Source organism: Diceros bicornis, chromosome 8, assembly GCF_020826845.1.
Source record: "Diceros bicornis minor isolate mBicDic1 chromosome 8, mDicBic1.mat.cur, whole genome shotgun sequence".
NCBI lineage: Eukaryota > Metazoa > Chordata > Mammalia > Perissodactyla > Rhinocerotidae > Diceros > Diceros bicornis.
Genome location: NC_080747.1, coordinates 18,147,674 through 18,174,012, shown reverse-complemented (window position 1 = coordinate 18,174,012; position 26,339 = coordinate 18,147,674).

The following is a 26,339-nucleotide window of genomic DNA, read 5'->3' as shown; positions in this document are numbered from 1 at the left end:
AAGGCTTCATATGATTGAATTATAAGATAGAGAATGTAAACTAAGAGTTTTTCATATGCTTACAGAAAAGAAAGAATCACACACATGGGTAAAGAACAAGAGATTTTAAAAAATGATTAAATAAATTTAAAAAGGAATTTAAGATTATGGAACAATAATATAAAAGGATTTATAATCTTTAATTATTCAATAACCTAGTCAGATTATGTGCTATCAGCTAGAGTACACATCTGAGAAAAAATTTAACTCTGCAGGAATTCCACCAGCTGCAGTTCTGCCATTGCTCCTTGCCTTGTTCTAGAAAATATGCTTTTGGCACCACATTTTTTACTCACTGTTCAAATAGAATTATTGCTGGGGCCGGCCTCGTGGCTTGGTGGTTGAGTGCGCGCGCTCCGCTGCTGGCGGCCCGGGTTCGGATCCCAGGCGCGTGCTGACGCACCGCTTCTCTGGCCATGCTGAGGCCGCGTCCCGCATGCAGCAACTGGAAGGATGTGCAGCTATGACATACAACTATTTACTGGGGCTTTGGGGGAAAAATAAATAAATAAATAAAATTATAAATGGAATTATTGCCGTATTTGATGAATTAAAATAATTCCTGATTTTTTTGGTAGTTCTGTATTTTATTATGAAATATATCATCCTCACAAATATTATAGATTTTAATATAATGAACATCCAGATATGATATTGTGATATAGTAAGAAATGTATATTTGGGCTTCATCCTCAGTTCCTGACACAGCTCCTAAAACCCTTGGAATTTCATGAGTGAAAGGAGTGAGAGAAGTGATTTTTTCTAATGAGACAACTCTTGGTGGGCCCTGAAATAGCTTCAGGATGGGAGGCTGGTCACCAGAAAGAACAAACCTTGATTCAAAGCTTGGAACTTTCAGCCCCCTCATCCCTGGAGTGAAATTGATGGGTCCCATAGTAAATATATGCATAACTTTTAAGAGGTTAGTGGTTTCTCAGAGCGTATCATTTTATATCCTCTCTAGCAATGTCTGAAAGTTACAGTTATTCCACATTCTAGCTTACACTTGCTATTGTTAGTCTGTTTAACTTTAGCCATTCTGGTGAATGTATAGTGAGTGGTTTCTCATTGTGGTTTTAATTAGCATTTCCCTGATAACAATATTGAGGTTCTTTTCATGGACTTATTGACCTTGGCCTAGCTTCCTTCTCAAAGTGTTTGTTCACATCTTTCGCCCACTCTTTGTTGGACATCTTTTATTGTTCATCTTCTTCTTATTGACTTATAAGAGTTCTTTATATATTCTGGATACACATTCTACCTATATCAAATATATGTATTGCGAATATTTTCTCCCAGTCCATGACTTCCCTTTTTATTTTCTTAACAGTGTTTTTCTAAGAGTAAAAGGTTGAAATTTTTTTGAAGTCCAATTTATCAGGTATTTTCTATTGTATAGTCTGTGATTTTTGTGTCCTACCTAAAATATTTTGCCTATCCCAAGGTCAGGAAGGGTTTTTCTTATGATTTTAGTTTTATGGCTTTATATTTGATGTTTCATTTATATTTATATAAGTAGCTTTATGTTTTATGTTTCATTTCAAGTAAATTTTTATGTATGGTGTGAGATAAAAGCTGGGTTTTATTTCTCCCCTTATATATATCCAGTTATTCTGGCACCATTTATTGAGAAGATTATTTTTTCTCCTTCATTACTTGGCATCTTATTGAAAATTATTTGACCTTACATGTATGTGGACATATTTCTGAATTCTCGATTCTATTCCATTAATCTATGTTTACATCGTAATGTCAATACTGCACTCTCTTGATTACTGTAACATTATAGTAAATCTTCACATCAGATAATGTAAGTTTTGCAACATTTTTCTTTTTCAAGATTTTTTTGGCTAGTCTAATGACTTTTCATTTCTATATACAGTAATCTTTATATCAACTTGCTCATTTTTGCAAAAAATGTCTTCTGGGATTTTGATTGTGATTGCACTGGAACTAGAGGTCAATTTGGAGAGAACTGTCATCTTAAGAATATTCAGCCTTCTAACTCATGAATATGGGATCTATCTGAATTTACTTAGGTCTTCCTTAATTTCCCTGAGTGGTGATTTCCTATTGTACAAGTCTTGTAGGTATTTCACTAAACTTATGCCTAGGTGTTTCAAGTTTTAGAATACTATTCAAACTTTCTATTTTTAATTTTTTATTGCTAGTATTTAAAAATACAATGGATTTTTTGTGTCTTGACCACACAACCTGCCAACTTGCTAAACTCACTTGTTAAATATATCCCCAAGACTTACATGATCATAGATGACTTTGTAAATGGTATTTTTATTTCAATTTCTTTCTTATTTCCAATTTCTTTTATTTTGTTAATATGATGAATTTTATTGATTGATTTTTAAATGTTAAATCAACCATGCATTCTTGGGTCATGCTGTATTGTACCTTTATATATCGATAGATTCAATATGCTAATATTTTGTTGAGGATTTTCCTGTCTTTGCACATGATGGATATTGGCATTTACTTTTCTTTCTTATAATCACTTTCTGTGGCTTTAGTATCATGGTAGTGCTGATTTCATAAAATGAGTTAGGAAGTATTATCTTCTTCTCTTTCTTGAAAAGCTTTTTTGTAAGATTGGAACTATTTATTTCTTAAATGTTTGATGGTATTTACTGGTGAAGAAATCTGGGTCTGGAGATTTCTTTGTGGAAAGGTATTTAATTATAAATTCAATTTATTTAATTGATATGAGGTCAAGTACGTTTTCTGTTTCTTCTTGAATCAGTTTTGGTAATATGTATTCAAGGAATTTTTCCATTTTGTCTTGGTTGTTCAGTTTATTGGAATAAAATTACTCATAATATTCTTTTATTTTTGTTTCAATATCTGTATCCTTATATCGGTATTTGTCTCTTTTTATTGATCAGTCTAGTTAGAGGTTTATCAATTTTATTAGGTTTTTTTCCAAAGAATAAACTTTTGGTTTCATCGGATTTTCAATTTTTTTAACCAATTTCTACTCCTATCTTTCATATTTGTCTTCTTCTCCTTACTTTTAGTTTTTATTTGTTTTTCTTTTTCTACATTATTAAAGTAGACACTCAAAGCATTGATTTTTAAACTTTCTGTTTTCCTAATAACTATACATGTCATTGTGAGTACTATGTTAACTATAACCCACAAATTTTGGTGTGCTTTTTTTCTTTTCATTCCATTCAAAATATTTTCTGATTTCTTTTGTGATTTATTCTTTGACTCATGGGTTGAATTTCCATATATTTGGGAATTGTCCAGATGTCTTCTATTATTGGCTTCTAATTTAATTTTGTGGTAGTCAGAGAAGATATTATGTATGAATTGTTTTTACTCACAACACTTCTGACACCAAATGTGTGTGGGTTTTTTCCCACATCAATCAGTTCTCCAACTCTCCAGATACCAACTGGATGTCCTACCATTTAATTCAATTCTGACGCTAACTAACTACCCAGAATTAATGCAGACCCCACAGGTTAAGGGCTTAGTCCCACAAGACTGCCTCCGCTTCGGATGCCAGTCACAAGTCTCAGGCCTCCCACATTTCTGACTGACCAGCTATAAATCAGAAGTTGCCACAACCTCCTCCTCAGGTTCCGTAATTTGCTATAATGCCTCCAAAAAACTCAAGAGAAACACTTTACTTACTATTACCAGGTTGTTATAAAGGATACAACTCAGGACTAGCCAAATAAAAGAGATGAATGGAGCCAGATATGGGGGGAAGGAGCGCAGAGCTTCTACCCCTCTCCTGGTGCACCACCCTCCCAGCACCTTGATGTGTTCACCAACATGGAATCTCTCTGAACCCCAATATTTAGATGTTTTTATGGAGGTTTCATAACATAGACATGATTGATTAAATCATTGGCCGTTGGTGATTAACTCAATCTTCAGCCCCTCTCCCCTTCCCAGAGGTTGGAGTGTGAAGCTGAAAGTTCTAAACTTCTAATCATGCCTTGGCCTTTTGGTGACCAACCCCCATCCTGAAGCTATTTAGGAACACCCAGCCACCAGTCATCTCATTAGCACAAAAGGTACTCTTATTGTTCCAGAGATTCCAAAGGTTTTAGGAGCTTTGTGCCAAAAACCAGGAACAAAGACCAAATATATACTTCAATTTACAATGTATGATTTGAATTCATTAAAGTGTATTGAATTTGTTTTATGAACCAGCTTCATTTTAGTGAACATTCATTTTAGTGAATGTTTTGTGCGTGCTTAAAAAGAATTTGTGTTTTGGTTTTGTTGGATGAAGTCTTCCACAAATGTCCATTAGGTCAATTTGGGTAATAGTAGCTAATGGTTTCTCTTCTATATCATTAACCAATTTTCTGTCTACTTGCTCTATCAACTAGTGGCACCAGATAGTTGAAACCTCCAGCTATAATTGTTTGTCTATTTTTCCTTTCACTTCTGACAGTTTTTGCTACATGTACTTTAAATTTTTTTTTAATTTTATTTATTTATTTATTTATTTATTTATTTATTTATTTATTGTGAGGAAGGTTAGCCCTGAGCTAACATCTGCCAATCCTCCTCTTTTTGCTGAGGAAGACTGGCCCTGGGCTAACATCTGTGCCCATCTTCCTCCACTTTATATGGGACACCACCACAGCATGGCCTGACAAGCGGTGCATTGGTGCGGGCCCGGGATCCGAACCTGGGCCACCAGCAGCAGAGCGCACGCACTTAACCGCTACGCCACGGGGCCAGTCCTGCTACATATGCATTAAAACTTTATTGATATATACTTATGGAGGATTTTTGTCTTTTTGATGGAAGAATCCCTTTATTATCATTATGAACTCTCGCTCTTTATCCCTGACAGTATTCCTTGCTCTAAAGTCTATTTTATATATTAACATAGCTGCTCCTGCTTTTTAATCTTAGTGTTTGCATGGCGTACATTTTTTTCACCCTTTTTCTTTAAATTTACCTGTCTTTATATGTAAATTTAGTTTCTTATAGACATCATATAATTAGGTCATGCTTTTTGCTCTAGTCTGACAATCTCTGTCTTTTAATTGGAATGTATTGAACATTTTTATTTAGCGTAGGTATTGATATGGTGTGGCTTATATTTTCCTCTTGGCTATTTGATTTTTATTTTATTCATCTGTTCTTTACTGATTTTATCCTGCCTACATTTGGGATCAATTGTATCTTAGTATTCCATTTATTTCCACTCTTGGCTTATTAGTGATATCTCTTTGAATTTTTTTTAATGGTTGCTGTAGAGTTTAGACTAAGCATCTTTAATACAATCTAACTGCAAATAATATTATATTACTTCATGTATAATGAAAGACAATAATATAATTTCATTTCCTCCATTTTGTATTTTGTGTTATTGTTGTCATACGAGTCATGTATTAATTCTATGTATGTTCTATGACCCACAATATATTGTCATTGTCTTTGCTGTAAATAATTAATTATATTTTAAAGAAATTTAAAAATGAGAAAAAAGTATTTCTTTACCCACATATTTATCACTTTCAGTGCTTTTTGTTTCTTTGTGTCAATTCAAATTTCCACTAAATACCATTTATCTTCCACCTAAATAATGTCATTTAACATTTCTTGTAGTACAGGTCTGTCTATAATGAGTTTTATCTCCTTTTGTTTATCCAAAAAGTGTTTTTATTTTGCCTTCTCTTTTGAGGGATATATTCACTGACTAGAGATTTCCAGGTTGAAAATCTCTGTCAACACTTTAAAGATCTCAATCCATTCTCTTCTGCCTGGCACACTTTCCAATAAGTCTTTGATAAATTTTATTTGATCCTATACTGTTTTACTGTATGGACTATATCTCTTTTTCTCAGACTGCTTTCAAGATTTTCTCTTTTTCACTACTTTTCTGCAATTTGATTATGATGTACCTTGGTATAAGTGAGCTGATAGGATGTTTTTATTTTTCTTTGAGTTCATTGAGTTTGTAGTTGTGTGTTACTATTCATCATATTTGGAATTTTTCAGCCATTATTTTTTCGAGTATGTTTTCTGTCACACACACACCTAACCACCCCTTATAAGATTCCAATTAATGTGGGTTAGATTGCTTGATATTTTTCTACTGGCCACTGGGATTCTGTTCTTTTTCTTTTTCAGTTTGTTTTTTCTCTGTGTGCTTTATTTTTTGTGTATTCTATTGCTAAATCTTAAGTGTACTGATTTTTCTTTCTGTAGTTTATTTCTGTTAATGTCATCCGGTGAAATTTTCATGTCAGAGATTTTATTTTTCATCTCTTGATTTTCCATTTCTCTTCTCATGTTCACATTTTCCTTTAAATACTTGAACAAAATCATATTAGTGTTTTAATGTTCTTGTCTGCTAATTCCATGATCTCTGTTATGTCTGCTTTTGTTGCTATTGATTAAACTTTTGACTCTTTATGAATCATATTTTCTTGCTTCTCGGAATGTCTAGGTATTTTTAATTATATACTAAACCTTTTAAATGTTACATTTTTTAGTGTCTGAACTTTGTAGTCTTCCTTAACAAGAGTTAGGCTTCGTTTTGGCCTTTCAATGCCTGTTTTTAAACTCTGATGGGAGAATTCTAAGTTAATGTATAGATTGAGCAAGGCCTTTGGTGAACGGAAATTTTTTTTAGAGTCTCTCCCTACTACACTGATCAAACTTTTCTTTAAATCCATGAGATCTGTGTTTTTGCAATAACTCCTACTTTCACTTGAGCTTATTTGTGTACATTTCTCTTCCTTACAAAAAACAAGGAAGAGGAAGAAGAAGAGAAGGAGGAAAAGAAGGAGAAATAAAATACATATCTCTTGCATGAGGCTTACTATGTGCCAGGCACTATTCTAACTCCTTTATATGTAATAATTTATTCATATCCTTGAACAACTCCATATGAGAAAGATATTACCATACATTCGCATTCCAGAAGATGAAGGAGAAGCACAGACAGGTTAAGTAACTTGCCCAAGTTCACACAGCTAGTAAGGAGTGAAGTAGAAGTTTTAACCCAGGCAATGTCATCTAGAGTTTATGTTTCTAATCACAACATTATAGTCACTTTCTGCAAATGTCCCTGTGTGTGTTTACTAAGGCTGTCATAACAAAATAACACAGACTAGGTGGCTTAAACAACAGAAATTTATTTCTTACAATTCTGACAGAGGCTAGAAGTCCAAGAACAAAGATTTGCTTTGCTTTCTTCTGAGGCCTCTCCTTGGCTTGCAGATGGCCATCTCACCGTGTCCTCATATGGTTTTTACTCTGTGCACACACATACCTGGTGTATCTTTCTCTTGTTATAAGGAGAACGGTCATGTTGGATTAGGGCCCCACTCTTATGACCTCACTTAACCTTCATAATCTCTTTAAAGGCTTTATTTCCAAATTTAGTCACATTGGGGGTTACAAATTTTGAGGGGACACAATTCAATTCATAACAGTCCCTAAATCTTCAGATGGAAATCTAACCTCAGAAAGCTGGGTTCATGATGCCAGAGTAAGTCACATAGGTAAAACAAATGTAGAAATCAGTGGAAAACACACAAACAAAAATACCCTAACTCAGATGTTAACGTTAGAGTAGCTAATTGTAGTTATAGAAAAGGTAAGATCATAAGCATACTACATACGCACTGACAATTTAAAAGTAGACTGGGGACCCTTCAGAACCTATAACCTAGAAAAGCATCCTAGCTGTATTTACATCATTGTGTTTTTGTGAAGATGGAAAGTAATCAGCTAGTACATATCTAACATTGTATGTCTTCCTTCATCTTTCATCTTTTAGCAAGAGGCATTTCTAACTGGACACTCTTCCATGCCTACAAAAAGAAGAAAAAAAAAATGAAGGAAAAATTAATTTCATGGTCTACAAGATTTATTGCACTGAAAATTTGAGTTAAATTGTAAGCTTAAAGAATTATAATAAGGTTCATAACCCTATTATTATCCTGAGTTATTGCCCTGAGGCCTCAAATTTTATTTTCTAAAAATCTGTGAGGTATGAGGGATATTTTTTTCAGGAAAAACTTTACTTTGTTTATAATTTTTTAAACATATGTATTGTACATAGCTTAACTCATTGTTTTGCAAATTAGTCACTTATACATTCCCAAAACGTGCATGCCCTAAGGGCTGAGCTTAGTGCTCTGATCTTTGTGAACCTCTGAATATGTCATTTTCAATAGATATTTTCTTTTTAAATAAATGTATGGTTTCCTATTATGAGCGAGTAATGCCAACTGTCCAAAAATGACAAGGAAAAAACAACTGTTTATGCACTTATTAAAAGCAAAGCTTGGGAATATATTATTTCAAAGTCATTTCAAGTAGCTAGTAACTACAATTCTAAAATTAAGTAAATTTACATAGTCTAATGCACATTTTCATGTCTTAAAAGAGTTGTATAAAGAAATTGACTCTTTGGTGAATGTCATGCTTTGGACAATCATTTAAATTAATATTCCATAAATGACAATTAATCTTATTTAGCAGATTAGTTCATATAATTAGTTTACATACACATGAATGGAAAAATAAAAGCTCTCAGTTATGTAATTGTTCATAATTAGAATATTAAGTTACTGTCCTAGTTTTTAAATTTTCAAACAAATTGTCTAATAACTATTTGGTATTTACTTAGCTTATGTTTTTATTGCTAAATTTGGATTTCTACTTGGAAAGCTCAAATATACTTTGTTTAAATGGAAAGAAGAAGATAAAACTTTTAGGTAAATGTCAGTATAGTTGAACATGTAAATCTTGGAAACAGATGCACAGGATTTGACTCGTTTCTGACGGCACCCTAAAACCTAAAAGAGAAGAAAATATATATTGTCTTAAAAGACTTACCCATGCGGAACACAGATTTATTAGAGTTTTGCTTGAATCTGACTTTAAAATCTATGGTAATTCTGTATCATTTGTCTCTGACAGTCATATCACCAGGGAAGAATTAATCTATCAGAGTCACTGTCTCTTCCTCTTCTTTCTCTCTTCTATCTGCTGCTATTATTCTTTCTCCTTTTCTTCTTCTACTTTTCCACTTTTTTTTCATTCTTTTTTTCCCTAATGCCAAAAAAGCTTACTTCATTAAACTACAGCCACTACACCTGACATCCTAGAATTCTGTAATTGAAGGCTTTTCTTCATAGAAATATCTGTCCTAGCCATGGCAAGAAATAATGGGTTTTGGAATACATGACAGTTAGTTCTAATCTAGAGTGTTTCTAACATCAAACAAAAAAATTCAAATAAGTGAAAATTAGTCATACTTCAACTTTATTCTATGAATAAAAATTAAATACTGAAAATATGGAGATGTAATTTTCAAGTTTATTATTTTAAGGCCTTTTTCAAGGCTTTACATGAAGGCTTTAGAAAACAATTTGATTCAGTTCTCAAAAGGTAGCTCTTATGGGTTCAGCTATGTCTCCCCAAAATTTGTGTGCTGAAGTCCTAACCCACAGTACCTCAGAATGTGACCTTATTTGAAGATAGGGTCCTTACAACATTCATCAAGTTAAATGAAGTCATTAGGGTGGGCTCTAATCTAATATAACTGGTGTCCTCATAAAAAGGGGAAATTTGGAGACAGGCACCATGCACACATGGAGAATTCCATGTGAACATCAAGGCAGAGCTTGGGCTGATGCATCTACAAGCCAAGGAATACCAGAGATTGCCAGCAAAGTACCAGCAGCTAGGGTACACACATAGAATGGATTCTTCCTCAAAGCCCTCAGAAGAGACGAACCCTACCAACACCTTGATCTCAGTCTTCTAGCCTCAAGAACTGTGAAACAATATATTTCTTTTATTTAAGCCACTCAATTTGTGGTACTTTGTTACAGCAGCCCTAGCAAACTAACACAGTAGCTAGCTTTCACGTTATTTCCATTTTGTAATTTGGGGGCTTCTAATTCTGATCATGCTTTCATTTGGCTTAAAGACTTATTACTACTCAGAGTGAAAAAAATCAGAATGAAAGAAGTATGAAAGTGAATCTCTATTCACAACTGGATTATCAAGGTATATCCTACCTTTAGATTGGAAAATCGCAACAATCTAGGCATCATAGAATCAGTTCTACCACATTATAACAAACTATAGGGTATTATTGATATATTTCAGCTTTAGTGTATCGAAAGAGCACAGGCTCAGAATTTTAAAACAAAATTTGCCCCAGAATGCAAGGTTGGTATAACATCCAAAAATCAGTTAATTAACACATGACATCAATAGAATAAAGGACAAAAACTACATGATCATCTCCACAGACGTAGCAAAATCATTTGACAAAAACCAACAATTTTTCATGATAAAAACAATCAACAAACTAGGAATAGAGGGGAACTTCCTCAACTCAGTAAAAGGCACTGACAAAAAAACCACAGCTAACATCATACTTAATGGTGAAAAGTTGAATAATCACACTCACATTTCTCAATTGCAAAATTTAGTACAAAACTAGTGATCAAGACAATGTGATGTTGTAACAATAGACATATAGTTTCTTGGAATACACTAGAGTCCAGAAGTAAACACTCATATTTATGGTCAATTGATTTTTTATTTTTGACAAGGGTGCCAAGACAATTCAATTCAATTCAATGTCTTATGTACAAATAGTGCTGGGACAACTGGATATCCACGTGTAAAAGAATGAAGTTGGAACCATTCCTCACGCCAAATACAAAAATTAACTCAAAATGGATCACAGTCCTAAACGTGAGAGCTAAAACTATAAAAGTCTTAGAAGATAATATAGGAGTAAATCTTCATGACTTTGGGTTAAGCAAAGCCTTCTTAGATATGACATCAAAATCATAAGCAATAAAAGAAAAAATAAATAAATTAGACTGTATTAGTCAGGGTTCTCTGAAGAAGCAGAACCAACAGGATATGTATATATAGATATATAGAGAAATAGAGAGAGAGGGAGAAAGAAAGGAATTGACTCATGCAATTATGAAAACTAAGAAGTCCCAAGATCTGCAGTGGTAAGCTGAAGACCCACGTGAGCCTATGGCATAAGTTCCAGACCAAAAGCTGTCAGGCTTGAGAGCCAAGAAAAGCTGATGTTTCAGTTAGAGTCCAAAGGCAGGAAAAGACCACTGTCCTAGCTCAAGCAATAAGGCAAGAAGAGTGCCCTCTTACTCAAGGGAGGGTCAGTCTTTTTGTTCCGTTCAGGTCTTCAACTGACTGGATGAGGGCCACCCACATTAGTTAGGGCAGTCTGCTTTACTCAGTCTAGCGATTCAAATGTTAATGTCATCTAAAAGTACCCTCACAGACACACCCAGAATAATGTTTGAGTAAATATCTGGGCACCTCCCCATGACCCAATCAAGTTGATATAAAATTAACCATCATATAGACTTCATCAAAATTTTAAAATTTTGTGCTATAAACATCACAATCAAGAAAGTGAAATACAACTCACAAAATGAGGCAAAATATTTGCAAATCATATATCTGATAAAGGACTTATATCCAGTAAAGGGCTCTTTTACTCCATAATAAAAAGATAAATAACTTAAATTTAAAATGGCAAAGGATCTGAACAGACATTTTTCCAAATAAGATATACAAGTGCATATGAAAAGATGATCAACATCATTAGCCACTAGGGAGATGCAAATCAAAGCCACAATGAGATTCCATCTAATATCCACTAGGATGGCTATAATAAAAAAGAAAGATGATAACAAGAGTTGAAGAGGATGTGAAGAAATTGGAACCTTCATACACTGCTGGTGGGAATGCAAAGTGGTGCAGTTTGGCATTCCTCAAAATTTAAACATGGAGTTATATCATGTGACCTAGCAATTCCACTGCTAAATACATCCACACAAAAACTGTACACAAATGTTCACAGCAGTGTTAGTCATAAGAGCAAAAAACATGGAAATAACTCAAATTTACATCAACTGACGAATGGATAAATAAAATATCTATACAATGGAATATAATTTAGCAATAAAAAGGAATGGAGCACTGTTACATGCTACAACATAAAAAGGAATCTTGAAAACATACATTTAGTGAAAGAAGCTAGTCTCAAAGGCCACGTATTTTGATTCCGTTTATGTGAAATGTCCAGAAGAGGCAAATCTATAGACACAAAGTAGATTAGTGGTTGCATAGTGGTGAGGTGGGTTGGGATTTACCATTTACAAGAACTTACATTACAGAAAAGGTGAGTTCTTCTCCTCCAGGACCACCTCTTAGGTCCTCAACACTTCAAAATTATAAATATTTTTTTATACCTGAGTATATACAAGACCCTCTTCAAGATTTGTCTTGTGATCTGCAAGAGAGAAAGTTCCCTGAGACACATTGATGCTGATGAGGGGAGGGGAAAGTTAATCTTATCATCTAAAATTATCAAACTCCAAAAGGGATATTTTAATATACATTTGAAAGAGGTCACAAGATTTGTCCAAGGGAGTAAAACACTAAGAATCTTTTTGTTATTTGAGATATTTTTGGGGGGGGGGTGAGGAAGATTAGCCCCGAGCTAACATTTGATGCCAATCCTCCTCTTTTTGCTGAGGAAGATTGGCCCTGGGCTAACATCCGTGCCCATCTTCCTCTACTTTACATGTGGGATGCCTGCCACATCATGGTTTGATAAGCGGTACGGGGGTCCTTACTTGGGATCTGAACCTGCAAACCCCAGGCTGCCGAAGCAGAGCGTGCGAACTTAAACCACTACGCCACCAGGCTGGGCTGTGTTATTTGAGATTTTTAACTTTTAAAATATTTGATTTGTGACTCTGTTATTTATAAGATGACTGATAACCTGTCAGTCTCCCCTCTGAAAATTTATAAATCCACATATTTTACCAGATTTTCTTTTTCTTCCCCCAATATATTCTTTAACTATAGATATGTCTTCCCAAGGATTATCCTTTCTCACCATCATTTCCAAGGTAGCTTGGGGAAACTGGACATGGTGAGAGGCAGTAGGAGGGAACATTTCTATAGGGAGCAGCAAACTATCAACGCAAGGAAGTTAAAGACAACTATGGAGTCTCCAGTGGTTTTCTAGTTTATATAGTAGTTCTCGAGTTATTTGTGCTGTGTCAACAGGCAGGTCTTTGAAATTTGGGGTAACCACATGGTATCCTCTCATTCTTCTAGGCTAGAGCTGCATGCTAGAGAGAGGTGAAAACCTATGGAATTCCCTTCCACCACTACCCTTACTGTAAGTAAGGGCCCTTCTCTGAGGTCTCGTGTTTCAGAAGACCACTGTAAGCCACAAAACACTCCAACTAGCCCAAAGCATTAAAGAGCACTTAGACTCCTGCCTCACTAAGGACCAGGTGCGAAACAGCCTCTCCTGTGAATCACACTGTTCAGGGCCCAGGGAAATGCTTTCCCGTATCTCTTCCTTTGTGTCCTTGGTGCTAGGGATAGCGAAGAAAATTTGTGATCATAAAGCTGATGATGCTGGAGACAGACAACGCTGCAGAGTGCAGGATGGATTTCCTCTAAGGGTGAGCAAATTAATCTATCAGATCCTTCCTCTCAGCATGAGTGCCATAGATACTTGCATAAGAAAGTATGATTTCCTATCAGTGTTCCAATATGTGCTTCCGGAAGTACTTAGGAATTAATTAGCATAGTACTTGCAACATTGTACATGGCTTCTGATGGACATTTTGTAATCGTAATTAACATTGCTCTCAAATTTTCATGGCATAATTCAAGCCATAAAATGTGTGAAGCTTGACAATAATCTTTACATTAGCAATTTGATAGACAGTGAGTACAAGGAATGTGAACAGTTTTATTTCTGTAAGTGCATTTACTATGACAATTATATATTCAAAAATGAATAAATTTCAACTTTAATAATTTTGAGTTAAAATGTCCATGTTTATGAGTATTTGTATTTTAGTTTTGAATAATTGAGAATAAAAATAACTTTTTGAAAAACTTAATTTTTTAATATTTTATATTTACTTCATTTTATATGAAAATATATGGAAATTTATTCATTTTGAATATAATATAATTGTTTAATCTTTTATATAATTGAGTTATAGAACATAACTCAAGGGGAAAATAATGATTATAATAACATAGTTATTGACATTGCTGAAATGGAAGCAAAAAATAAATTTCATGTAATAAATACGTAATAATTTATGAACTTTTATTTTATCAGTCATCCTTCTGTCAAGATAACACCCAAACATAAACAATTAATAAATTGAGTTGTCTTTACTATTATGCTACCAATTATATAAAAACCATAGTTTTACCCATATTTTTGAGTTTCTTATTGTAAAGGTATATTTGTCAAGGTAGGCAATTAGAACATGTCTTAGATAATAGTTTGTTAGCTTAGTTGATAACCTTTAAATATTTAGACCTATGGTAAATAGGCCTGCATTTTGTGCTTTTGCTTCAGGGTCCATAAATGTTAGGGTCAAGACTATTCCCTTCTAAATTGGAGATCTTAAAGGTCATTTTTTATTTGCACCTTGTTTCCGCGAGGGTTGTAACATAATTTGCCTCCTTTTCCACGGCTCTCTTGCTCATTACTCAGATCAGACTTTCAATGAGATTTATGGTCTGCTGCATCATTCAGCTACAGGGGTTCACAGGGCCCAGACAGCCAGGTGCAAGGCGAGTACATCTCTGAAATTCCTTTTTATAGATCCTGGCTGCAGAGATGTTTAATGTGGAGTCCAATGTTGGCTGACTCACATTCATCTTGAAAATGAACTTGAAATGGCAATACATCTTTGACAGTGACAGCAACCTGCCCACCAGGTGATAGAGGGAGAGTGGAATATGAGCTGGAGCCAGCAAGTCCCATCTGGTCTGAGCCCCATAGTCCTTTGAATTAGTACTCCCATGTTCACTATGTCAGTTGGAAGTACTTCAGGCCTCTCACAGTCCGTTTTGTAGCAGTTACTATATTAGTTTCCTAAGGCTGCTGTAATAAATTAGCAACAAACAGTGGCCAACAATGTAAATTTACCCTCTCATAGTTCTGGAGGCCAGAAGTCAGACATCGGCTTCACTGGGCCAAAACCAAAGTGTCTACAGGGCCATTGCACCTGAAGAGGCTGTAGGAGAATCCATTCCTGGCCTCTTCCAGTTTCTCATAGCTTCCAGTATACCTTGGCTTGTGGCCTCATCACTCCAAGAAAAGCCAGCATCTTCAATTCCCTCTCTGCTCTGTCTTCACATAGCTTTCTGCTCTGTGTGTAGTAAAATGTCCCTCTGCCTCCCTCTTATAAGAATACATGTGATTGCATTTAGGGTCCACTCGGATAATCCAGGGTTCTCACCCCACCTCAAGATTCTTAATGTAACCACATTTGCAAAGACTCTACCATATAAAATAACACTTATGGATACCAGGGATTAGGACCTAATATTTTTGGAGGGACAATTTTTTAATCAATGATAGGTGCATAGTCCTTTCTTATTATCTCACTTTTTCAATTCTGCTTTTTCAAAGTTCTTGGAGTGGTATGAGATAATTAAAATTTATCTTTTAGGTCTACACATAATTATAGAAAATTTGCCCATAAAATGAGAACATTGGTCTTAGACTATGTTAAGAAAAACTCCTAGCAAGTATTCTTGGAACTTTATTTTTTGCTACAGTAAGGCATTTGCTTTTTTGCAGGGAAAAGCCTACGGCCATCCAAAGAACAGACATACAATAACTAGGACATGGGAGTATCCAATCTACTAGAGAATGTCAATCAAGTCAGGTTTCAGGTGGATAAAGAATCCTACCTTCCCAATGGTTTCTGCATAATACTTGGTCTGGCTTCTCTGAATTACATGCAGCAAAAGTGGGGTAGCATGCACAATGCGAAGCTGCTGTATCAGAAAATCCAGACATAGACCAATCATTTTCTCCTTCTATTACCTCACTTTTACGTATGGGGGCCACCAACTAGGATGCCTGGACTAGGAGAGGAATGAGAGTCTAAGGGGCCATGGAAAGACCACGTGGGAGTAGCTAGAGGTTTGAAAGGTGGAGGAAGCTGGTTTCAGACATCAACTAGCATTTTACACATCGGTATCCATTTTATAGGTCATTCAGTGTTAGTCTGATCAGGCTGCTATAACAAAAATACTACGGGCTGAGTGGATTAAACAACAAACATTTATTTCTCATAGTTCTGGAGGCTGGGAAGTCCAAGATCAAGGCGCTGGCAGATTCAGTGTCTGATGAGGACACACTCTCTGGTTCATAGATAGCCATCTTCTCGCTGTGTCCTCACATGGCGGGAGGGGAGAGAGCGCTCTGTGAGGTCTCTTTTGTAAGGCACTCATGCCCCTCATGAGGACTCCACTCTCATGACCTAATCACATCCCAAAGGCCCCACTTTCAACTACCATGACATTGGGGGTTAGGATTTCAGCATATGAATTTGAGGGGACACAAGCCTTCAGTCAGGGCCTGGGGAACGAAATAGGGGTGGCCAATGTTGAGAGTAGAAGTTCTGTGACTGAAATGGTTTAACAGTTGCCTCACTTGGAGCATTTGCTTTTTAAAAACTTCACTTGCCTTATTTAAGGGAAAAGAATCCCAAATGCTAAACGACTCTGATAAATCCAATAAATGAAAGACAATGAACCCAAGTTCTCTTAGCTATTTCATTGTTGAGAATTATTTGTAAGATTTTACTTAAAATCATGTCTAAATCTATTTCTTAAATACACATTTCAAATTATAGTTAAAGGCCTGTGAATATAATAGGCCACTACTACACATTACAATATGCGAAATTTGAAATATACACAGCTATGTTCTTAATCAAAAATGTTAACACACGGCTCTGATTCTTTTATATGTTTTAATACCTAATTTTAAATCCTTCCAGGCTCAAAATTTTAAATCTTAAAGTTAAGAGTAACCATCCTAGTTAATTGATATTGTCACTAGCAACAGTGATTTACCAATGCTCTTTTTAGGGGGCTACAGAATGTTTTTCATTTTATAACATATAACATTTCCTTATTATGTTAATTACTCAGGTTCTGGATTGTCATACCAAGGTTGGCAGTATATAAATCCAAGTGATCCTCCAAATTAGTATTATCTTGACCCAATAACAGTGTGGTAGTTTTGAAATACATCCACAAAGTCTTTGATTCTCCTCGCTTTAAAATTTGAAGCTTAATTCCCTTCCCCTTGAGTGAGGCTGGACTTAGTGACTCACTTCTAACAAAAATAACATGGTGGTGGGCCGGCCCAGTGCCATAGTGGTTAAGTTTGAGTGTTCCACTTCAGCGGCCCAGGGTTTCTCAGGTTTAGATCCTGGGTGATGACCTACACACCACTCATCAAGCCATGCTGTGGCAGGCGTCCCACATATGAAGTAGAGGAAGATGGGCACAGATGTTAACCCAGGGCCAATCTTCCTCAGCAAAAAGAGGCAGATTGGCAACAGATGTTAGCTCAGGGCTAATCTTCCTCACCAAAAAAAAAAAAAAACATGGTGGAAGTGATGTTGTGTGACTTCCAAGACTGGATTATAAAAGGCATGGGGGTTTCTACCCACTGAGTCTTGGATCACTCACTCTGGGGGATGTTAACTGACATGTTGAGATGATTCACGCAGCACTATGGAGGGGTTCACGTGGCCAGGAACTGAGGCCTCCTGCCACCAGCCAGTAAAGCAGGAGGCATCCAGCCCAGGGCTCCTTGAGAGAGCTGTTTTGGAAGTGGATCTTCCAGCCTCTGTCAAACATGTAGACGACTGCAGATCTGGCTGACATCTTGACTGCAATTTCATGAGAGACTCTGAGCCAAACCACCCAGTTAAGTTGCTCCCAGATTCCAACTCTCAGAAACTGTGGGAGATAACAAACGTTCATCATCTTCAGTCCTAAAATTTGGGGCAATTTGTTATACAATAAATAACTAATACAACCAGACAAAATCTTCCAATCTTCCAACAATCAAGGATATACCTTGCATCTTAGAATTGCATATGATTAACAGAGAACGATTGAAGTAAATACAGGCTATTGAGATTTTGCCTGAAATATTATTTTACTCAGGATCAAAATGTAAGACAACTTATATATATATTCTTATTTTAATTACAAATAAATGTAGAACTCAGAAGTCACTGAATATATACAAATACCTATTATTTTAATGTTATACAAATTCATAATTGCCAATTAAGAATGTTATAAAATATTAACCAAAGTATGTCAAAATAAAATACAATTAAATTTTTAAACACTGGAAATTATATAAGATATTACACAATTATGTTATACTGTTGGGCTGAATTGTGTCCCAACAAAATTCATATGCTGAAGCCCTAACCCCTAGAATGTGACTATATTTGGGGATAGGGCCTTTAAAGAGGTAATTAAGGTAAAATGAGGTCATATGGGCAGGTCCTAATCTAATCTGACTGGTGTCCTTATAAAAGAGAAAATTTGGACTCACAAAAGAGACACCAAGGATGTATGCACACTGAGAAAAGTCACGTGATGGTGCAGTGAGAAGCAGGCCATCTGCAAGTCAAAGAGAGGGGCCTCAGAAGAACCTAAACCTGCCAAGACCTTGATCTTGGACTTCTAGCCAGAACTTCCAGAACATAAATTTCTGTCACTTAAGCCACCTAGCCTGTGATATTTTGTTATGGCAGCCCTAGCAAACTAATATACATACCCAAGAAAGGTCAAAAGAAAGTTCTCCATGCATTCTTAAATTTTCCAGATTACCTAAGTCCTGCTCAAAACATTTTACACAAAGTACTAATTTTAGGGCAAAATTTTAAAATGTCGCATGAAATCAAATATACAATGCTCCAAATACGAAATGTCAGATTTTGTAATAACTGTACTTTACTACTGAACTGATGAATTTCTCGATTTTGAAATATAAAACATAATTATTTTTAAAATATCTCAATTTGGAATAATTATTGTGGGAAACAAAACTAGAGGAAGTGCCCAGTAGCAAAAGGAAAGATTGTTTTTTTAAGTTGCGGTAAAATAACATAAAATAATATAATGTGAAATTTACCGTCTTAACCTTGACAAGAATTTAAAGTGTCACTTTATAGTTCCTTTTATGTCTCTGACTTCAGGCCAAACCTTTCGCTAATTAATTGGCTATGGTTTGTTCTTAGCTGCCAAAAGTCAAATTTATCATGTTTGAATTTAAAATTCTGTGAGAAAAATAGAATGTTGTTTTAAAAATAGTTTATTTCCTATACTTTTTTAGTGTCATACAGGGACACTCAACTATCTCACCATGTGTTCACTCATTCTGTCTCCTATAGCTTAAGTCACATCCAGTTTCTTAACACATTAAAGCTAAAGATTCTTTGTTTGTTTTTTGGGGTTTTTTTACCCCCAAGAACTCCCACTCCCTCTGAAACTCACTTTGTGATCAGCAGAGGAGGAGGCCTCATGACCCTCAGGAAAGTCGAGATATCCTGGCGTTCAGCAAGGAACGGGGAAAGGAGAATTTATTATCATAAGTTGGTAAACTTCAAAAGGCCGTTTGAAAGGAGTATTCATGTCATTTTTTGGAAGAGCTTATAATACTTATCAGGTAAAATATTTATGATCTATAAAGAGGTTGCAGTATTTGTCCCCCAAAATAAAATATTGATTATCTATAAAAGGGTCACATAATTGCCCAGGGAACAAATCATTAGGAATCCCTTTATTCTTTGAGATTTTCAAATTTTAGAATATGTGACACCAAGTTTTGTTGATTGTAGAGTGCCCTATTTTCTTCTTGAGTTCTCCTTTGCCATGTAAATTGTAACCCAATTAAAAGTCTGCACCCAAAGGCTTCCAACATGGATAAGTAAAACCTACAAATGCAGGAGTATTCAAAGGATGGCTAATTTAACCCTGATCCACGTGATATATCAGGCATTCATATACTACATTAAGAAGTGTTCATGAAAACATTCAGGGTCTTAGAATCTAAAAATAATCTGGCTTTCCTCTTGAGGATTCTGGCTTCTGTGTGATTTTTCACTCCCGACTATAGCCAATTATAAAGGCTTTGCCTGCCAGGTCTCGGAGGGGAAATCTGCCCTCCCCACACCAGACTTGGTGCACAGCCAGCGCATTGCAGTCTCTGAAGGGAGCTGCAGTCAAGAACTCAGGCCCCCCTGGCTGGTCACGCTCTTCCGCTTATCTGCATTCCTGGCCCAAGCTCCTATATTTCTAGGTTTCTTTATCTGAGGCCTTCCGCCGAGCAAGGCTTTCTTATGGGGCAAAGGGGAAAACCTTGAAGACAATTTCCCCCACTCTCAGTAGCCAGTACTTTTCCACTCCTGTCCCTTCCCTCCACCCAGGGTCTGTAAAAATGCCAGAGCCTTTTGTTTGGGGGTTCCCTCAACAGTGAGACTACCCCCATGACTGCACTGATCGACCTGACCCTGGACCCTTTCATGGGGAAAAATGGAACTGGAGTTGGCACATTTTCCAGTTTTAGCCTCCTGCTTACACCATCTCAGTCAGTGATTAAAGACTTAGCTCTTTCATTTCTGGCTTGTTCCTTTAATCAGCTCCTCTGACGCTTGGCAGCTCAGCTCTCTCTTTCCCAGCTCAGATGAGCTCTTGACACCCCTGTTGGTGCACCCAGGTGATCATACATCCTAAGCAATATAATTAGATGAACTCTGAAATCCCCTACTCGTGAGTTTGTCAGGAGTGATTCTTCCTACAAAGAAGCAGAATGGACACTGAGCAAGAGAGGATGGTGAGCAAACCTGACTGTGTAGTCTGTGGAATGAGACTCCTAATGTGGTTTTATCACTTATTTTGTGATACTACGGATCAAACACATTTGTATTCAAATATAAACACCAAAACATATTTCTCGTAGTCAAAGAATCTTATCCACTCTGCCACGCATTAATACAGATGTATCAGAATGTTTTTGATTTCAAGTAAAAGAAAACACAAAGGGACCAAAGTAATAAAGAAAATGTATTGGCTCTTCTAAACGAGAGACCAAGAAGTAGGGCAGACTCTAGGCATGGTTTAACTGCAATGTACTCAGTCCACTTCTCATTCTTGCTGTGATTCTCCCCTTTCTTTCTCTGTGTGCCCTTCTTATCCACAACAGGCTCTACCAACAAAACAAAATGGCTTCAGGAATTCTAGACTTCATATCTTTGGGTCATCCCATCCAAAGCAAAAGAAGGTCTTGGCTTTCCCAGAGTTTCCTCTCTCTGATTAACTAGCTGTGGCCACACGCCAACTCCTAAACCAATCACAGTGGCTAGAGGAGTGCATGATTCCAACTGGCTTGGTCTAGGTCACATGCTCTATTCCTAGAGCTAATGGATGGAGTTATTATCTTCCCCAAAACCACATGAAATCCCAAATAGAAGTCAGGGGCTATTGAGAAGAGATGAATGGATACCAGGAGGCAACTAAAAATGCCAAATAATTGTACAATAAAGAACTGACTGCACTTTTTTATTTGATCCAGAAATTAACATATGAACCACAAATTTTCTTATTACTTCTAGCTTAATTAGTACAAATGCTTTTTTGCACAGCCACTCTTTCAGGGCCATATTTAAAGTAATGTACATCAAAACTCTTCTTAAGGAAAATTTTTTTGCCATCAACAAATTGTAAAACACATCATCATTGTAATTGCTTTCAGGGGGCAGGGGGGCAGATCTTTTAAACTTTTAAAGTATTATTGGATAAATTAACCTAAACGAGATTACAGCAACTTCAAAAATATCTCAGCTGTTTCCATTCCTAAAAATAAATTGGTGACAAGAGATGACTTGAAATGCTTAATAGACGGTAGTGTCAGTTATATGTGGGTTAGCCTCTGGACGGATTTGAACAAAATGAATAGCAACAATATGCTTGCAATATGTCAAAGGCAGGAAAAATGAAAAGCATAGCCTTGAGACCTCCATAATGTCTTTATTAGCCTTCCCTAAACATTGAGTCCTTTCTAAAGATCTAGGCTCTAACAAATGAATTTACTAGCTACTTCATCCAGTTAGTGCTGCTGGCATGATATTTAACCTATTTTAAATTGTCATTAGTATGTAATGATTGTAAAATATGTAACTTAATTATTACTCTTATTCAGTCTATCTAATTCATTCATACTGAAAAGAGCAAAAAGGATTTCTACCTTACAAAAAACTTTAAATATACCTTAGGTGTGCGTAAAGGATGATTAATGCCATCTTAATGGAATCTACAAAACGCAGTCAAGAGGTGGCCCCCTTTCATATAGCAACAGTTTATCCTTATATGTTTAAAAATCTGAATCAGATATATGGATGACTTTATCATGCTTAAAAACAGATATTTATAGAATGTCTCCATGTGGTAGCACTGGGAATACAAAGATAAACAAGACAGTCTCTGTATTTAAGGATCTCACAGTCTGCTGTTAGAGGCAGAGATGTAAGCAGAAATTAGCCCTGAGAGCCCAGGAGATGGAGAGACTAGCTTAACCTAAATTTATAAAAGCCACACAGAGGAGGTAACATTTGAACTAGATCTTAAAGTACGGGTAAGAGTTTTATAGTTAGAAGGGAGAAGGCAGGGCATTCTAAGAAGGAGGTCAAACACAGGCAAAGAAAAAGGAACCTCGAGTTAGGTTGGAGTCTGAAAAGGAGATTGAGTTTCAAAACACTAAGGCTTGAGACTTGATTTTACATGCAGTGAGAGCCAATAAAGTATTTGAGAAGGGAAATGCTACAATTGGTTTTGTTTTTTAGAAGGACGACCCTGGTAGAGTGTGACTATAAATTGCAATAAGGATGGAGACCAGCTAGGACAAGGCTTTTAAGTCCAGGTAAGAGGTAATCAAATTCCAGATTACGTCCATGGCAAGGAGTTCAGAAAGGAGAGACTGGAATGCAGAGATGCTTCTGAATTTACAACTAATAAGACGTGGTGAACAAATGAAGAAGAAACATTGAATAGTAGAAAGAACAGCAGATTTGCAGCCTGGAAGAGCTGGGTTGACTCCAGGTTCTGCCATTAATTTGTTTTTTGATTTAATAAATTATTTCACCCTTATTATTTATAAGATAAATATAATCATACCTCCCCAATGGGTTATTGTGATGATTAGATATAATATTTATAAATCTCCTCCATATAATTAGTTTTATTATGATTATTAATCAGAGTATGAGAGAGAAGGAAGACATGGGATGCCTCCCAGGTTGTTGACATAGAAAACTGGACAGATGATGAGGCCATGAACTAAAAAAGTGACAGAGTGTGTCCTTGGAAATAAGCATGAATTCATCTCCAGTCTCCACTGGACTCCACATCAAGATGCCCAGGGGACAGTTGAAAATATGGACCACAAACATAGGAAAGAGAGTCTGAGGTTTAAAATATAGATTTTGGAGCTTGTCGGCATGTAAATGACTTTTGAAGTAAAAGTAGTGGATGAAACTGGTCAAAGAGAGAAGAAAGAGCTAGAAAAAAGTATTCTAAGAATTGAACTCATGTTAAATGACCTTGAGCCTTGGGCAAAAAGATGACTGCAGAAGTAAATATAGTGGTAACTGGACTTCTTTGTCCATGAACGTCTCCCAAAGATGTTCTTTCCCAGTTTAGCACAGTCTCTAGAACTTCTGGCATACACTCTCACTTAGTGATTCTACCTGGTATCAAGGCTTTAAATACAATGTAAATAATGGTCACTTTCAAATTTTTATTTACATCTCAAACCTTTACCCTGAGTTCTAGACTCGTATATCCCACTGCCAAATCAACATCTCCCCTTTGATATCAGAGGCATCTCAAAATCAATATGTCCAAAACTTAACTCCTGATTCCTTCCTCCCCCTGACAAAATCTTCACCTCCTTGTCTTTTCTATTTCAGAAAATGGCAATTCCATCTTTCTAGTGGCTCACACTAAAACCTTAGAGTCTTCCATGACTCTAGTCTTTCTCTTACATTCCACCTCCAATGCCTCAGTAAATGTTGTTAGCTTGAGTTTCAAAATATATCTAGAACATGCATAAGAAGCAGGGTTTTGGGAATGATCTAGTACTCCACATTGTAAATAATCACAGAAATATCAATAGCTATTAACACAACACTAGTAACACCCTAACTGATCTCCTTGTGTCTGTCCTTGCCTCCTGTGGTAGGCAACTTCTGACACAACTCCCAATGTTCCCGCCTCCTGGTAGTCATGCCCTCATGTAATCCCCTCCCCTTGAATGGGGGCTGGGCATAATCACTTACTCTTGATGAACCAAACACAATAAAAGTGATGGAATGTTACTTCCACAATTAGGTTACAAAAAACTCTGACTTTCATCCTGCTGACACTTCTCTTTCTGGCTCTTCATGCTTGCTTGCTCTGATGGAGAGGACTACCTGGCAAGGAACTGAAGATGGCCTCTGGCCATTAGCCAACAAGGAATCAAGGCTTTCAGTCCAACAGCCCAAAAGGAAATGTACTCTGCTGACAACCACTGAGTGAATTTGGAGGCAGATCCTGCCCCAGTTGACCTTGAGATTACTGAGGCCCCAGCCAACACCTTGACCACAGCCTTGTGAGACCTTAAAGCAGAGGCTCCAGCTAAGTCATGACCGAATTCCTGATCCATAGAAACTATATGGTAACAAATGTGTGTTGTTTTAAGTTGCTAAATTTTGAGGCAATTTGTTACACAGCAATAGAAAACTAACACATCTCACTAAACTCTATTCCAAACTAACAGCCAAAATGACTGTCGTAAAAATCACATCAAGGCACACTTGCACTTAAAATCATCTAATGGCTTCCAATCTCATGTGGAGTAAAAGCCAAAATCCTGCAATAGCCAACATGGTCCTACCCGATCAGGCCCTTTCTTAGTTCTCTGACTTCATCTATTGTGAGTCTTTCTCTCATGTCTTTCCTTCACACTGGTCTCCTGGCTGTTCTTGAACATGCAAGCATGCTCCCTTTTTCCAAGTATTTGCACTTGCTGTTTCATCTTCTTGGAGGACTTTTCTCCAGATAGCCACATGGTTTGCTCCTTCATCCCTTTTAGCCTCTGCTCAGATGTCTCCTTATCAGTGAAGCCTTCCCTGATTACCTTATACAGTATCAACAATTTCCCTCCCTGGTACTTTCTACCTTCTTTACTTTATTTTTCCTCCTATTTACAGGATCTGACCTATATCTTCACTTGTATACTTGTGCACTGTCCTTCTCTCCTTATTCAAATAAAAGCTCCAGGAAGGAAAAGACTGGTTTATTCACTGTTATATCCTCAGCACTAAACAGAGCTTAATATATAGTAAGCACTCAATTTGTCGAATAAATGAACAAGCTCCTGATTTTTTAGCCATAGAATTGGTACATTTGAAAGTTGTAAATGTTTGATGGGAGAAAAACGAAGATGCGACAGGGCTCTACTCGGAAACTATGCAGCAAACAACACATAAATAGCCACAGAAATACGAATTGCTATTAACAACATACCATTGGTTAGGATATGGAGCAAAATCATAATTTAATGCTATTATAAGCAAGTAATTTTTCACATAAAGAAAAAAAATCTGTTCCATAATCACAGACTGTACCCCTAACCTTGGCTAATCATCTTGCAAATGCATGCGATTAGTCACAATGGGTAATGTGAAAGAGAGTGCCAGGGGCTCAGGCAGCACCATCCATCACCAACACCGGGGACATAACTCAAATTTCGCATCTTATTAATGGCAGGTCAGTAGCATCAATTTTGTATTTGAAGGGCAATTCAAACCAAATTCCCTAAAATGCACCAAAATTTTGATAACCACTCTCTGCTAAGACTAACATTATCTAGCAAAACAACAGATTTAACATTGAACGAATTTGTAGCAGTAGGGAAAGCAACCCAATTAAAAGCACAAAAACAAATTGTGCAGGACAATCTTGTTGGTTGTTTTGATGGAACATCTAAATGTACAGCTATTTAAGGGAACAGCATTTTATAAAAATGTCAGAAAACCTTACTTCTTTTTTATTGAACCTAACAATTTGACTCAAATTGCCCTTCAATACAAATACCATATATTGAAAATGGGTCAAAAGGTACAATATATGGCCCTGTGTGGATTTACCACTGCATCAGTCCTATGAGGTAATGTTTTAAGACTAGAAGGTGAATATAAAAGAGTAAGAAGAACCTCAAAGAATATTCAGGAAGGTAAAAAGCTAAGTAAATTGGGGTATCTAAAGACATTACAGATGACAGAAAGGGTTTTTTCAGCTGTTTGGAGCAAGAAAAAATAATGGGATAGGACTACTGTTTAAAGAATATAATGTTAACAGGTGACAGA